The sequence below is a fragment of the Urocampus carinirostris genome, chromosome 20, assembly GCF_059441175.1.
Source record: "Urocampus carinirostris isolate Australia breed hairy pipefish chromosome 20, RoL_Ucar_1.0, whole genome shotgun sequence".
NCBI lineage: Eukaryota > Metazoa > Chordata > Actinopteri > Syngnathiformes > Syngnathidae > Urocampus > Urocampus carinirostris.
The window spans coordinates 14178323-14190898 of NC_142368.1; the positions used below are offsets into that span (position 1 = coordinate 14178323).

Sequence of the window (12576 nt, forward strand, 5' to 3'; positions counted from 1 at the left end):
CCCACTTTTCGGGCTAATTGACGCTTTGATTACTGAGCTCGTCTTCGGGATTCTTGTCCACTAGAAAATTGCTAGCATGTGTTTACATTGGCCTGTCATTTTTCTTCTAAGAGTCTTACTTTTTTTTCAAAAGGAAAAATCAAAGCCGCATTATATGGATTTGTTGTGGCTCCAGGCTTAAATACAACCGAGGGGGGAAAAAAAACCTTTCTGCCAAACTGTGCTAGCGCCAAGGTCTTAGCCGTCCAGCACTACTCAGGCTAAAATGCTATACAGAAAAAAATGATACATTTGAGTAAACCTTGAATAAAGAGGACATAATTGTAGCAGCTGACTTGATATGTTTAAGTTAACTGCAAAGACTTTTGTTGCCCGTGCAAGTATGGGAATGTTTTAGATGCGCTCCATGGTGGAAACACCAAGAGCATTAACAGATAGGCGCGGTGGAGAAAAGATAACAATGCCCAACTTGGGTCAAATAGCCTTTATTATACAAAAAACAATTCTACTTTTTAATGCCACCTCAAACTGTTTAACTTCATTTACAAAAAAAGACTTATACAGTGGAACCTCGGTTTTCGAACGCCTCTCAGTTCGAACAAATCGGAGTCAGAAAGTCAAAATTTCGAGAAATTCTTGCTTCGCTGTTCAGTCAAAAAATCGGAGTCCAAACGCCGGTAATGCGTGAGTGTGTACGCTAGAGTGTGATGCTGAGCGGCGTATGGGTGTAGATCGCTCTTTTCGTGACCAACTGTTATCGCGTTTTGCTTTCGCTTTTAATATAGGTGAATCAAGTGTTTTAGCCCCTAATTATGCCTCCAAAGTCAGTGCAAGCAGCAAAGTTGCTACAGGAGAAAAAAGAAAAGTAGTGCGTACAACTATTGCATTTAAGAAAGAAATAATAGCCAAATATGAAGGAGGTGTGCGAGCGCCTTCTGCTGACCACCACAACGGTAAGAAATCCTATTCATAAGATTACGATAACGCGAATGTACGATTAGCTTTATGTTTACGTTAAACATTCAAGGTGATTGAACAGGGTTCTGGAACGGATTATGGTCGAGAACCAAGGTTCCACTGTATTGCATTTAAGAAAGAAATAATAGCACCACCATCTACCTGCGCCTTCTGCTGACCACCACAAAGGTAAGAAATCCTATTCATTATTCTTTTCTTTATCCTTTTTCTAATCTTTAGTACGGAAGATTATGATAACGCGAACGTACGATTAGCCTGGTTTAGCTTCATGTTTACGTTAAACATTCAAGGTGTTGTAACGCAGCCCCCTTTCCAATCAACCGCTCACCACTTGTTGTAGAGACCCGGGTGCTAAATGACTTGTAAACGACCTGATTTTTTTATTCTTACACGTTCATGTTAGCTTAATCCTTCGTACGGAAGATTACGATAACGCGAACGTACGATTAGCCTGGGTTATTTTCATGTTTACGTTAAACATTCAGGATGATCGAACAGGGTTCTGAACCGATTATGGTCGTGAACCGAGGTTCCACTGTATTAACAACTGTGCAAACACTTTAACATGTGGCAACTTCAACCTGAGTACTGGACAAATTGTGTTCCAGATTACACCACAATTAGATCACTTTGTAGTTGAAAGTGTATTAAAGTAAACATGATTTTTGGGGGGGTTAGCGTTTCATTTTATGTTGAAAATATTGCATTGGTTTGTTTTAGGTATATATGAACAAAGTATCAATATTTCGCCGCAAGGGCCTGCAAGAGAGGTGAGTGAGTGTGTGTGAAAACCTGTCCCTAAATCAGCCAGTTCTTCAAGATTTTCTCTTCAAAGCGGAACAGTTTCTCCGACGGTCTGTGTTTCAATCATCTCCTCCAGGTTTTAGCCTTTTTCGCTTCTGGAAAAAAAAAGACTTGCAATAAAGAGCGCTGTCAAATCTCACTTCCTGGGGAGTACATTTACGCACCAATGGGTCGGAGGTTAACATTCTTAAACTCTGACCCTAATTAAGCGGGTTTTTCTTTTACATTTGGTCAATGTTTGCCGATAACTTACTGTGTTTACACGACAGTAATAGTCTGACAAAAAAAAATTGTGTTTTTGACTACATCAGGAAAAACAATATGATTGAAGTTACTGTCATACATAATCAATACAAGCAAAACATTGACTGGTCAGGAGCCGGAGTATTCAATTAGCCCGCCAGATGATTGTAAGGGAGACTAAACGAAAGAGATTAGATTTTGTTGGTGATGCCTTGACACCAAACCTAGCTAAAAACACATTCAGAGCCTTAAAGTACAACGGTGTACATTTCCACGAAAAGTGGTTCACCTATTTCTGAGCCTATAAGACGCATACAAACTCACACACGAATTGGGGTTAAGATATAAACAGTGGCTTAAGGTAAACGTATTTTGAAAAAAATATTAAAAATTATATTCTGAACATATCAATATTATTTTCAAATTTCAATTAAAATTATAAAGCTGTTGGCAGAAAAATTTGGGTATTTTATTTTAAGATGATCTTAACCCAAACCTCTACAAGAAAATTTTATTTAATTTTTTCATTTTGAAATGTGGAAGCTAAAAATTGAGCCACATTGGCAGAAAACTTTGCTTATTTTTGTAAGGTGAAGGTAAAAAAGTTATACTTAAATAAATAAAAATAATAAACAATTGAATGGTAAAAATTATTAAATGAAGTACCCCATTGGCAAAATACATTGTTCTTTTAACACTTTAACTATGTTAGGATATATTTCCTACAGTAAAATGAGAAAAATCATGCTTATTAATAAATCAAATTGTGTTTTGTTTGTTAAATAACTTAATGCAATGAAATAAATACAAATGTTTTTTTTACGTCATATTAATTTCCGTCAGGTATCTAATCAAAACTACTTAATAAATTCTGATTCGTATGTGATTTATAGGCTCTGAAACGGCTGAACCGATTTTCGTGAACATTTACACATTCGTAAAGAATACACAAACATCTGCTTTTGTGGGGTCTCTAACACCCTCTGGCGGCCAAATTGCAATTAAGTTCACGCCCATTGATCACTCCAAGCAGCCCAATGCAATCCTCTATCGATTTTTCTCGTTATAAACAATTTGTAAAAAAATACTTTGAACGTCGGCGATGACATCTGGACCCAAGCTGTAAGACGTCTTTTCCACGTCCCGTCGTCAAACTAAAAAGGTAGCATTGTTCCAGCAGGCATTACCCCCCGCGGGGATTCCTGCCACGGTTGCGGCTTCGCTGTAAAACATCTCACTTTCCTTGCAGGCTGCGTGTCGGACAGCAGGAAAAGCTTGTCGGGGATTTATTGGCGATTGTGTATCACCGGATGATGGATGTTTGCGCCCGACAAAGGTCTTGTAAAAGGAGAAAAGCTCCGATTGCCGTTAAAGGTGTTTATTCCTTCCTAGATTTTCTCCCAGACAGCGTTGAACTCATTGAAAGATTACCAATTGTTCTTCGTAGTTAAGTAATGATCATTGTTTACAATGAGATTAGACATGGCACACCAAAATGAAAGACTTTTACAAGCTTTGTTTTCCTCTAGACGGTGCTTATTAATTATTTTCTGACACCTACCCCCAACCAGTTGAGTGTTTGGAATGGGCTCCAGGACCCTCAACGACCCTACTGAGGATGTGCAGATAATGGATGGGTTTTTCTCAGTTTAACTCACAATTTCTTTTGTTTCTTGTAAAATGTAGACTTAAAATTTTTTATTTAAAATTAAAATTGTAGGATAAGAGATGATAGATTATTTCTCTCATTCTATTTTTTCAGTGATATTCAAGTCATGTTTATTGATTGGTATAGCCTTTAATCACAAAGAGTCTCAAAGGGCTACACAATCTCCTGATCTAAAACCTCAGCACGGGGAAGTGTACTATTTATGTATTTCATAATCAAGAAATACAAAGAGGAAACACAATTCACTACCCTTATTAGGTTGCATGGCTGTAATCAGTTTCATTTTGAATGACCCTCTGCATCCACCTGACCAGCTCAAGTCGCGTCCCAGCAAACGTAAATACTATTTCATTTCCATGTATAATTATGTATTCATCACACATAGAAATTTGCAAAATTATACTACAGTGGACCCTCAGTTCTCGACCAAAATCCGTTCCAGAACCCTGTTCGAAAACCGATTTGTTCGATCACTGAAATCATTTTTCCCATTAAAAATAATGTAAATCGTTTTAATCCGATCCAACACCCTGAATGTTTAACGTAAACATAAAGCTAACCCAGGCTAATCATACGTTCGCGTTATCGTAATCTTCCGTACAAAAGATTCCCCTAACATGAACGGGTAAAAATTAAAAAAATCAGGTCATTTAGCACCCGGGTCTCCACAACAAGTGGTGAGCGGTTCGTTGGAAAGGCGGCTCCGTTCCAACACTTGATTGTTGAACGTAAACTTAAAGCTAACCCAGGCTAATTGTACGTTCGCGTTATCGTAATCTTATGAATAGGATTTCTTACCTTTGTGGTGATCAGCAGAAGGCGATCGCACACCTCCTTCATATTTTGCTATTATTTCTTTCTTAAATGCAATAGTTGTACGCATTACTTTTCTTTTTTCACCGGTAGCAACTTTGCTGCTTGCACTTTCTTCGGAGGCATAATAAGGGGCTAAAACACCCGTACGCCGCACAGCATGGCACCCTAACGTACGCACTCACGCATTACCGGCGTTTGAACAGCGAAGCAAGAATTTCTCGAAATTTTTGTTCGAACTGAGAGGCGTTCAAAAACAGAGGTTCCATTGTATTTAGGAGACGATTATTCATTTTTGCTTGAATTGTATAAAGAATACTCGTAACACGATCTATGTAATATTAATTATATTAAATAATCCTGTTGCTGTTTAATTGTAATTTGTTCTCAAAATATAATTGCGGCTTAATCCATGTATTTACTAGCATTGAGTAATTATAAACATACGATCGAAGACAGAGTACCACAGGACTCTAATTATAGTTATAAGTGTCTCTTATTTGTGCAATAAAACTTTTTATATGTATGTCTTTTCTGAACGTTTCGCATACTGACCTCGGTCATTCCAGAAGATGCTTTGAGGTTAGGGTGGTGCAGTGAAAGGAAATGACTTCGGTCTTTCGTTCGGAGGTTCCTGAACTTGTGACTGGTCACTCTTTCATCTCCGACCAAAACCGACAAGTCCCGTGCCATATGTCACCGCCAAAAATATCAACTTTCGACCCACATTTCCAAGGATTGAATCACAGTTTTTATGATCGTTGGTGGTCATATAACCCAGTAAATAGACTTTATTTACTGTCAAACTAAATTAAAACATTAGCGTCCGTAACCCGTTGACATAATTGCTACTTCTGTCAATCGGACCTCTCTCAAAAGCAGGTTTTGATGATATTTTTGTTTCTATCGCGCAGACATAAACCGTCAAACGATTTGCTCAGCTGGTACCATACCGCAAGTCAAATATACGGCGCGTTCGCAGTCACCGCAAAATCTTTCAACGCTTTTTCAGTTCTAGCTACTGTTACAGTTGTAATGTTGTGATTTTTCGGTTTGCCTCAAAAATAATACCGGTTCAATTTCAGTTCTGGGCTGATTTAGTTGGCTAGATTATTCCACCGATTGATGACACTGTGTAATATTTGACCACTAAATATCACTCTATTGTGTTTTGCACAGGGAACAATACAAACAACACTCAAATTGACTGCAGCATTTATCCTTTTTTTGCCTACTCCTTACAAGGTTTTTGGATTTCGAAACTGCCTGGAGCGAGAAAACAACAATCATGTACACTTCCTCCAGGTTAGTCTCATGTTATGTCAAAAAAATTACAAATTTCTTGACCTGTGAGCAGTGTTCCCTCTAAGCTGCGCACTACTCGCACGTTCTCAGCGCTCAAAATTACTAACTAAGAAGCGACTTGAGTCAAAGTTACAGTGCATGAAGGTAAAAATACACAGGTTCCCCTGACGTTGTGTCCTAAATGCGGTATTTTGAAGTCGAGTCAAAGTAGAACGAAGTTGAGTAAAGTTAGTAGATTTTGTCGGGGAACCGGCTTCTTCCGGTTATTTTTGCTTCTTTAATCCCAACATGACCAAATATTATGCACAAAATGACTTAAAGGAAGGGGGAATAGAACAAAAAAGAAGGAAACATTTTGAAAAAAGCCAGGAAACGTTTGTGTTGCATTCAAATAATTTCCAATTATATCAAGTGAATCTTGTTGCAGATATTGTACTTCCAGTAAAAAATGTGATTAAGTACAGTTCTGTATCTTACAACTGACTAAATAAGCCCCCAAAAATGTTAATATTATGCGACAAAATGTATCAGGAAATAAAAAGAAATGGAAATCTTGTGTAAGAATTGTAAGAACAAACAATGATTGTAGGCCGTACGACCTTTGCAATAGTACATGAGTCAATTCATTCAAAAGAGAAAAATCATTTTGCATGTAACTTGATGTCAAGTTTTGGACATATTTGATAATGATTTAGTTGCCACACTTGGGGTTGCTGTTGCTTATCGACTTTGTGTGAACGCTCAGACCCCTGGAAATTTATAGGGAACATTGCCTATGAGTATTAAAATAAATGCACATTTATAAGATGAATGTATGTGTGCTTATTATTTTTTAACCACTAGGAGGCGCTTAATAATACACAATGTCCCTTTAAGGGATGGTGGGCAGACTTCAAAGTAATGCATTATAGATAATCGAGCATCGGTATAGAAAATGTTACGCTGATGGTGTTTGATGTATTAACTTTATTCTACGCATGCTTAAAGAATGCTCCCTGTAGTTTATTAGGGTGTGCTTTGAAACACTTCAAATTAAATTAAAGCTAAATTTAATAACAGTGCCGATTTAATTGACACTGCCAAGTAGGATTTAAAGCACTCTCGGGTGTTACCACAAAAAACTGTTCCTGTACTTTTTAGACAAAAGCTATCCATAAAAGTAACAAAATTGGATTAATACTTTTTCCAACTGCACATTCAATTTGAGCACTTATTTAACGTTAAGAGTTTTTTTTTTTGCACATGTGCAAAACGACTTGTAATGTTTGATATACAAGCGTGCGGATTGTACCAGTTAAAATTTATCGTATTTCCCCTCAATCTGCTTTCATTTTTCAACACTTCGTCCAAGTTAAAAGCGTCCGACACTTTGTATTTTGTCTGCAAACAACGTCACGGCGTTTCACCGGGTGTGCTGCCAAACTCAGTGCCAGTCTGACGCCGGCACCGCGGGGGAGTCCTGGTCCCGGTCCAAGTGGCGGTTCTGCAGCTAGCGTTAATCCCATTGCTATGCGAGAGACGGAGCCAGCAAGACTTTCATCAACCTTCTTGTCAGCTTCCTCTAGATCAAGCCCCAAGTGACTGAACGCAAACACGCCGGGGAAATTAATAGAGCTGAGACTGTCTTGGGTCAGTTTTGCGGCGTCGTTGACTTGCATTTGTAATTAATTTGGGAATTTAAACATCTACAGAGAAAGTACAGTAGAACTAAGTACATACCTGTCAAGCTGTACGTTTATTATGCAAGACGTGGACGACGTACGGGAAAATCTGTACGGAAAAACGCAAATTTGACAATTACGGGTAACATCCGGAATACACTGACTATCACCAAACGGCAAATCAATCAAGTCAAACGAGTTTGCCGCGGGACCCTCTATCTTGGTATAGTTTTTTTTCCGTTGCAAACGAAGCAAGCGGTTTGATGCTACTGTGCGCAGGCGTCTGCCGCCTCGGATTTCATGTGGTAGTTATGTAGTGAAAGGAAGTCCGTCTCTTTTTAGACAACCGGCTTTTTCGCCTCTCAAACGGCTCACTTGCTTTGATGCATTATATTACAAATCATTATTGTTGTGTAAAGAATTTAAGAAAAAAAGAAAGTATAAAAGGAGAAAATGAAAAAAGACAGGTTTATGGTTATCCCTCTAATCAGTATATTACCAACAATAATTTCATGCAGAAAATGAATTCATAATTTGAATAAGCAAATGTATTATTCGACTTAATTATATTTGCATGTATTTTTTCCTTCTACGGTGAACGTCCAAGCTAATTTTTTTTTTTCTTTTTTCATAATAAACCTCATTAATGTCGAGCAACTCAGTATCTCGCAACAAAATTTTAATTAAAATGTATATGATATAACGAAACATATGTACAATATTATTATTATTATATAACATGTTAAACTACATAAATAAACATGTTTGAAAAAAGATTTTGGTGTAAGATTTTGTATTTTGTAAGGGCATGGAGCCGAGGAGGTTGACAGGTATGTAAGTGTATCTGTTCTGAGGTATGCCAGGGGGTACGGTGCCTAGCGTAACAATTTGCCCCTCCCCAAGAACTTTGTAATTTTGCCGCATTTCAAACTTTTAAAAATATGTTCCGTAATTGAGCTTTCAAAAGCAAAACGTGAGACACATTCGTTAAGTGGAACAAAATTATTCTAACATTTACAACAACAAAAACTGAAAAGTAGGTGTTGCAAAAATATTGCCCCCCTGCCACTTCAGCTCAGCTAACTGACCTTCAACCTCTATGACTAACAATGACAACCGAGTGTTACCTGGGTGTAACATGTCTCAGTTTAAATGCACCTGAACTGACAGCAAGACCAAAGAACACACGTAGCAGATCTAGGATAAAAAAAAGATTTTGCAACATTTACACATCTATGAGAGCAAAAAAAAAAACGACCATTTATAAAACTGTGCATAGGAAAGATCACTAAAGATGGCGTACGGAAGAAACACAGGCCGTACGTGAGAACGAAAACTACCGTAAATTCCAGACTATCAGCCGCTACTTTTTCCCCAAACGTTCAACCCTGCGGCTTATTCAGTGATGTGGCCAATTTATGTCATTTTTCTAACGGCCGCCAGCGGCGCTCGAGTACAAAAGGTAAGATTTAGACTGCAACTTCTTAGCTTGTGCACAAATTAAATTAGCGTAGACATATCCTCATCATGCAAATTGCAAAAAGAAAGGCACATGACGCAACTTTCAAGCTAAACGCGAGCAGTCCGATATGGAAGGAAACAGAGCTACCGCACGTAAACATTACATTGCGAGCGTAATGCTAGCATCGGACGACGTCTACATGACAAAGTCTCTTTCCCATACTGAAGGGAAACAACTTTGATGACGTCAGTTGTAAGGAGGATGGTTTACCGTGCTTACTACAAGTACGGTATGTTTTTTTAACAGAGCTGTTTACTGTGTTGCGAGCGTTTTGCTACCATTCACAGGCACGGTTTGGGATGAAAGTTATTATTAAAGCTTTGAAAACTCTCTCGGTGTACCGTATTTCTTTGTAAATATGTGTAACCATGTATAATATGTATTTGCAACTGTATATTTTTGTATGTATTCATTTTAGAAACTCTTTCTCTTTGTACGAGCAAATGAGAAAGAAGGGGCGGGGCAAACGCGGGCTGACGGGAAGTGGAGTAAAGGTGAGACGTGTTTGTGGACGCGGCCGACAAACACGTGGATATATATTTTTCCCACCCTTACCTTTGTAAATATACACTTTTTTCCTTGGATTAGTTTCAACGGGCACCCGGACTCTGCAGGTCTGCATCAAACCTTAAGTACTGGTATCATTTTGCCGGCTGTGTTTTTTGGACTGTATCGGGTATGGGTTAATTTTGTGGTTGTATTGCGTTTTTTCAATGTGGGCGCATGCAGCTAATATACAGGTGCGGCTTGTGTATGTACAAAATCGGTTTTCCTCCCGAAATGTGGTGGGTGCGGCATATAATCAGGTGCGCTCTATAGTCTGGAATTTACGGTAACTAAATTAAAAAACAATGGGCATGCATGTCCCACGCTTGTTTCTCTTTATAAATCACGGACTACTCTAAAGTTAGTGCACGCGAGAACCCCCCACCCCACCTTATACCTAGAACATGCTGGGGAAACGCCCTTGATAAATACTCATTCCATACTTTTTTATGTCCATCCATCTCTTAATGGTCTAAAGAGCTACAGGTGGGGGTAATCTTCTGAATGAGCTTATTTAACCAACTGTCTAGTGCAACGACCATGATATTTTGGTAACCAACGAAAACTAATATTGAAATAATGTATATAATTTTGTGAGTGCTCTCGAGGATACTTCATTTGTTCAAATATCCTCTTCTTATATGTTAAGTGAAGAGTCATAGTTAATCTGTTTTATCACAAATCTATCGATTTCAGATATTTAGTTTAGTTTCAGCCGTCTGCGATTCCAGATTTTGTCTCTACAGCAGGGCCAGAGTTCTTGTGAAAATCAATACAAACATTGCTTACAAATAACATACATCTTGTTTTGTGCATACTCTTTTATAAATGAGGCCCATGTTCGTCTCTATAAACCTTCAGCACAAACAGGGAAAAAATTAATCAGAGAAGCAACCACGAGGCCCATGACTGGATGAATTACAGGCATACGCAAAATGATTTGTTAATGTCATATAGTGACAATAATGCCATAAAGAGGGGTTAAAAAATCTTATTTCACAAAAAGTCATAAGGCAAGGTCGACGTATCCTGGGAGTTTACTACATCCAAATTGAAGTGCAAAAGTGTGCTGCGGTCTGACGAGACCACATTAGAAAGTGCGATCGGAGCCATGTTTACAAGCATATTAGCGGCCGTGCCGTGGGGCGCGTCCCACATCTGCGAAGCGCGATTAACGCTGGAAGGTTTTGGAGCGACATATGCCGCCATCAAAGCCAATGTCGTTTTCAGGGACAGGGCAGACATAAAATGCAGAGTTGTTTGTTGCAACTTTCTGCCTGCAATCCAGAAAATGCGATTCCGAATCTTGCTTAGCTCAAGTTTAAAATCAGTCCGGAGGGGAAACGACCAAAAACTGCAGTTGTGATCGTCTGCAGGCATTAGGTACCATAAAATTCAGACTATAAGCCGCGACTTTTTCCCCAAGCTTTCAACCCTGCATTGCCATCAACGCCCGAGCATTAAAGGTAACAGTGAGACACGTGGAATATATGTGTCAAGGAAGACATTCAATGTATGAAAAAAACTAGAATGAACATACCCTCATCATGGAAAGTGTGTTGATCATAAGAGGAGGGCTAACTACAATAGTGGGAATAATTTTACAAGTTTTTGTAAACCAAAATTAATGTGGCAATGGCCAACGCGGATTTTCATTTATTCGTCAGCATTATCGTGTGTTTTGGAGAAAATATGGATTGTCCTTTTCGACATTCAAAGGAACTGAGAGCGGCCCAGACGACGTACTGGCGAGTTCCGCCGGCTTTATAGTTTTCGGGCATCTTGTTTCAGACTGACCGTGATGTTTCTCTGATGAGTACCGTAAATTCCGGACTATAAACCGCTACTTTTTTCCCTAACTTTCAACCCCGGGCTTATTCAGTGATGTGGCCAATTGATGTAATTTTCTTGCATTATTGGACTTTTCATCACTGAAATTTGTCAAGAGTTGGCTTACACGTAATGCACGAAAACAATTTTCATAATATTTCTTTTGAGTGGCACATACAGAACAAAGTAAGGATTTTATTAGTATTTATTTGACTACAAATTTGATATTAAATTACCTTAAATAAAGTGTATTATTGTAAAAGATTCAGATACCATCATCTGGCCTATGTTGTTTTTTGGTGTGAAGTGTCATCCTATTCTTTAGAGATAACCCAGACTTCCGCATGTACCATTATATGTATTTTTCCAGGGAAATAACCAACCTCATATCAGCACAAATGCCCAGTAAACATTTATCTTTGTAATGATTAATCATTAATTTGAACAACTTCGATTACAGGAATGTTACAAGAATCAGATATAGCACCTTCATCATCTGGTTGCCGATGTTTTTACGTGGAAAGTGTCCAGCTCGACACTGACGGGCAGCGGCGTGTATTATATTTGTTTTAAAACAATTTTAGAAAAGGAAGAATAAAGCCTTTGTTCGATGCAGAAATTCTCTTTTATATGTTGGAGGACAATGTTCATGTCTGCCCATTTAATTAAAAAAAGAAATAAATGATCTGCACCCAAAACAATCTCGGCCTGCACCGCCAAGGTTAAGCTGACTTTTATCTTTTATCACCGTGAGAGTCATTAAAGTTGTTTTTCCACTAAACGCAGATCTCGACACTTTTGCATTAAAATTCGCTAAACGTGCACAAGGTCTACGATTATACAAGTATTTGTTTTGCACGTACTGTGCCTTGAAAAGTATAAGCCCCTAAAGAACTTTTTGACATATAGTCACATTTTCAGGATTCTGACTTAAAGCTAAAAAAAACAACGACATGTGAGACACATCGTGAAGTGGAACCAAATTATTTCAACCCTTCTTCATATTTAAAACCAAAAATAAACATTTGACGCATGTTGTCTCAAGTGATCCAATGTCAACCTAAATAACGTACAATGACAGAGAACACCTATGAGTCATTAAGTCTCAGTTTAAATGCACCCCAACAGACATTACTGTAAAGACCAAAGCATATACCCAGTCGGTTGGGGATAAATTCTCACCTTCTGAGACCTTACTGTCCCTC

General features: G+C 38.4%; 1 long non-coding RNA gene across 5 annotated transcripts in view; it reads right to left on the minus strand.

The window, feature by feature from the left end:
- Nucleotides 1-1764: 1764 nt before the first annotated feature.
- LOC148346312 (uncharacterized) overlaps nucleotides 1765-12576 on the minus strand; it is a 131467-nt gene continuing 120655 nt past the window's right edge. For all 5 annotated transcript variants that reach the window (XR_015848226.1, XR_015848230.1, XR_015848227.1 and 2 more), the window contains one exon: nucleotides 1765-1877. This is a non-coding gene — a long non-coding RNA (uncharacterized LOC148346312). The remainder of the gene's footprint in view (nucleotides 1878-12576) is intronic.